The following is a 4,684-nucleotide window of genomic DNA, read 5'->3' on the forward strand; positions in this document are numbered from 1 at the left end:
GGGGTTTCTTGTTTTTTTCTGTCACATGCAATGCACAGGAAAGTGTCTTCTTTCTGTTCCTGGTTCCATCAGCTTCTGCCTTCTTGCTGTTTCCCGTGGCTTCTCTTTCTGTGTCCAATTTCCTTTGCTTATAAGGACGTCACCCATATTGAATTACGGTCCAACCTTATTCACTCTGGGCACACCTTGGCTAACAACATCTTCAAAGGTCCTATTTACAAATGGAGTCATGTCTACAGGACCAGGATTTCAGATTTGAACGTGACTTTTATGGTGACGTGATTCAATTCCCAAGAACAAAGAAACAACCTCAGTAATTAGTAAGATTTATCTCAGTCCACTCCAAAGTTAATCAGTGAGGCAGATTAGAAGGCAGAGTTCCTGATCACACAATAGATAGCTTCAAGGACTCTTCACATGCAGTAAAAAACACCTTCAATAAAAGAGAGTCAGAAACTATGATAGATAAAGTTTTCACCATTTCCCAATTTTGACAGTATATAAGCTTAAGGTTCTTACATGCCAAGCAGATATTTTCCAGCCCTCTCCATGCATTTATCAAAACAAGATTGTTATCTACAGTTGTTTAACAGGCGACAGATCTGATAGGTTGCTAGATGGAAATCTTGTATTGCTGCTGCTTCTAGGACTTGCTCCTAGTGATTGGGAGTCCTCATGTTCTGATACATTGTTTAAATGCCCTTTCTTTTTAGAGTCGTATTCTGATTTCTCTCTTTTATCATTACAAACTCTGATCTATCCTTTGCACATAAAATGTCCAAGTCACCTGATATCAGTAGGGAAAGCAATTAAATAAGAAGAAAAATGCAATTTTCTAATGCTGAGAGTGAAAAATTTCCTCATATCATGCTTTTCTTTATTTGGATGGATGGTTCATGAGGGTAAGCCACACACATTAGTATATAAACTTGTTATTCGCATTTACTGAGGGAATGAGATGAGCTCAAGCTAATCTAGTGACTGTGTGTCAACATATCTGTAGGGAAAAAGGAGGTGTCAGTAGAAATCCAAGCTTATTTAAATTCCATTTTTCTTACTACCTCCTCACTTCCCCCAACCACTACATCTTTTCTAAGCATACCTATGAACAAAGATCACAAACAACACTTGGGCTGTATACTCTAGGGGACAAAAGTATATAAATAAGCTTATATTTTGGAAACACTCCTTCATTCTTTTGGGCATGTTCTGACTTCACTCTAGAGCAGCCACTGACTTCTGTCCTTGTCTCTGTGGAGCCAGATTAGATGAGTTTAGGGGCATCTTCATTCAAAGCTGCAACATACCGTGTTCAAGAAGTTCTGTGACAGATGGCCCAGATCAGTTCAGTTCTAGAGATTTGGATATGTATTCTGAACCTCTTCCATTGGCCCATGTGCTTCAATTTACCTTTCATTATAATTTAAGTGGTAAATGTGGGTTTAGGAAAAGAGTCCAGTTAGCTTTTCCTAAAAAGCTTACCACATGATCTAACTTAATTTAGCTCAGGAGGATTTGAAAGTATTTAAAGCTTTAAATTTAAAGCTGTAGTAAAATTAAATGTGTCATTTAGCTGACTATTGTCCAGACTCTCTTATTAAAGTAGAAATGGCCCCTTTACTTGAAAAATAGATTTATTTTTTTCTATAGGAAAGTTCTCACTTTTTAAAAAAACAAATCTTTCTCTATTAATTAATTGTTTTGCACATGTGGTGGATATTTTTAAATATTTCAGCTGAATAATATTTCATAAAGAATAATATTTATATATATATAAAATATCTGGGTTGGTTTGAAAGGATGTATGCACTCTAGAAAAGCCATGCTTTAATCAAAATCCTATTTTGTAAAGGCAGAATAATCCCTATTCAATATTGTATGTTTGGAACTGTAATTAGATCATCTCCCTGGAGGTGTGATTTAATCAAGAGTGGTTGTTAAACTGGATTAGCGGAGATGTGCCTCCAACCATTTGGGTGGGTCTTGATTAGTTTACTGGAATCCTATAATAAGGGAAACGTTTTGGAGAATAGGAGATTCAGAGAGAACAGAGCAGAATGACATAGTCACGAGAAATAGAGTCCACCAGCCAGCGACCTTTGGAGATGAAGATGGAAAATGCTTCCCAGGGAGCTTCACAAAACAGGAAGCCAGGAGAGGAAGCTAGCAGATGATGCTGCATTCACCATGTACCCTTCCAGATGAGAGAGAAACTCTGTGTTCACCATGTGCCCTTCCACTTTGGAGAGAAACCCTGAACTTCATTTGCCTTCTTGAACCAATGTATCTTTGCATGGATGCCTTAGATTGGACGTTCTTATAGACTTGTTTTAATTGGGACATTTTCTTGGCCTTAGAACGTAAACTAGCAACTTTTTTAATCCCCCTTTTTAAAAAGTCATTCCATTTCTGGTATATTGCATGCCAGCAGCTAGCAAACTAGAACAATATCTAAAAGATTTAATATCCATAGTTTAACATTTAGAAATTATTGGGTATAGTGTAATACATTTTATCTGTGTAGCCAGGTTTCACAACATGGCAATATAAATTATCATTATAAACTACTCTCTATGAATTATATGCACTTTTTTATGAAAAAAAAATGCCAGCAAATCTTAAAACAAATCTGTTTTTTTGTTATATATTTTCAAATTATTTTTGTTCTCACATTACTATTATAATTCAAAATGTCATCTTTATAATAGAATTAATTTTTTTTAATTTCATTAAAAGGCAAATATTTTCTTACTGTTATAATGAAATAGACTTCAACCTTTAGTTGGCTAAAGTACTGGCCACTAGGCAGGCAAAATTTTATAATTTACATTTTATTAGTGAGAAATTTGAGGACTCGATCAGTAAAAAGACCTACCAAGGTTGGAAATGTTAAAGTTAGGGAGAAATTAGAAATCCACTCTCTTGGGACATTTTTCTACTGGAATTATGCTCTATCTCTTATTATGTTTGTCTTCTAAACCTGTTGAGAGATAACCTTTGTATATGACTGATCTCCATAAAATTCAACATTATCATCGACTGTACCTAGAAGAAGAAACCTACACTTCATTTCCTCCTTTGAGTAAGGGAATTGTAGTTCTCCTAAAGAGGAAGACAGCCCTGCCTCCTGATGCTGTTCAATTGTGATTGTCAGTAAGAAGATGGGACATGTTGTAGAATCTCTAAGCCCCTAAAAGAGGCAGGAGGCAAATGCAATGGACCAGGGAGGTTGTGAAGTTTAGCATCATCAGGCTGACAGCAGAAATGGGGGGGGAGTCTGTTTAAGTCACTACTTCGGCTGAAGGCAGCTGGACAATGACAGGGAAGCCACAAGGGTCATTGCTCACACAGCACTTGTGCCCTGAGTGAGGGAGCCATGGGACCTAGAATAGAGGTGGCAGCTGGGCTGTGAGGGGGATCCGATTGCTGAGGCAGGAGGCAGATGTTCACAGGAGGAGTAAGAGATGACGCTTGTGCTATGGAGCATCTGCCCCGCACATTGGCTCCCGTGGAAATGCTCTATAAAGATTCAAATGTAGAGGAAAAAGAATTTATTTTGACTAATCATCCTCAAAAGCAATTTTGACACCTACAATGCTGAAAGGGAAAGGCGACTGTGGACAACAAAGCAAGAAATATGGATTTCTCTAGGGCTAAGTTGTCTCAGAAAGAGCAACTGCAACAAACACATTTCCACAAAAAAGCAGGGAAATACTGCCCATATTTCTGACTTTTCCATTGACTGATGTGTGCATCCAAGCAAGTTGCTGGAATCTCTTTGAACCTATTTTCTTACTGGAAAAAATGGATATCATTTTCTGTAAAACATATTTCTCTTTCCAGAGAGTAAAAATTGCCAAACAAGCAAGCTACCAATGCAAAGTATTATAATACCAAGGGGGGAGTGAGTTTGTATAATTGTTACATATATAATTAAATTGAAATCTATCCAATTATAAGATTTTATCCATGAGAACCCACTTTGGAATCATCGAATAGAACTTGTTCGGTGTTTTCTTGTTGTTGTTGATGTTTTAGACAGTTTTCCATTACTATTAGAGAAAACCAGATATGCAAAATTCCCTTCATTTTGGCTATATTAATAGAGATAGGTAAAGGCATATTTTAAATTACCCTTTTCCTCTTACCTAGGGAAGACAAAATTTTAGAATTTGCCTGTTTCATACACTTTGCTGAACTGATAAGAAGCCCCAACAGGAATCATTCACAGCATAAATAAAATACATAAATAAATTAAAACAGAAAGAGTGATCATTACACTTCTCAGAAAAAAAAAATAGCTAAAGTCAATTGAATGTTAACTAGATCATTCTATCCAGTTCCACATAATTTTAGGGAGATAGTTTAAAAATTAAGATATTATTTTCTGGGCAGGCCACAGTGGCTCAGCAGGCAAGAATGCTTGCCTGCCATGCCAGAGGACCTGGGTTCGATTCCCAGTGCCTGCCCATGTTAAAAAAAAAAAAAAAAGATGTTATTTTCTGTAATATATGAACACATACATGCACACATACATATAAAAATATCACTAATGCTGTCCTCTTCCATGAACTGCCTTCTTCTAAAGAAGTTTTTTCCAAACTTAATTTATTAAAGATGGAAGTTCCCAAATCCCTGAACTGCAAATTCTGAGTCAGTAGATCTTGGCTAAAACCAAGTAATC

This window comes from Tamandua tetradactyla, chromosome 10 (assembly GCF_023851605.1).
Source record: "Tamandua tetradactyla isolate mTamTet1 chromosome 10, mTamTet1.pri, whole genome shotgun sequence".
In the NCBI taxonomy this organism is placed as follows: domain Eukaryota; kingdom Metazoa; phylum Chordata; class Mammalia; order Pilosa; family Myrmecophagidae; genus Tamandua; species Tamandua tetradactyla.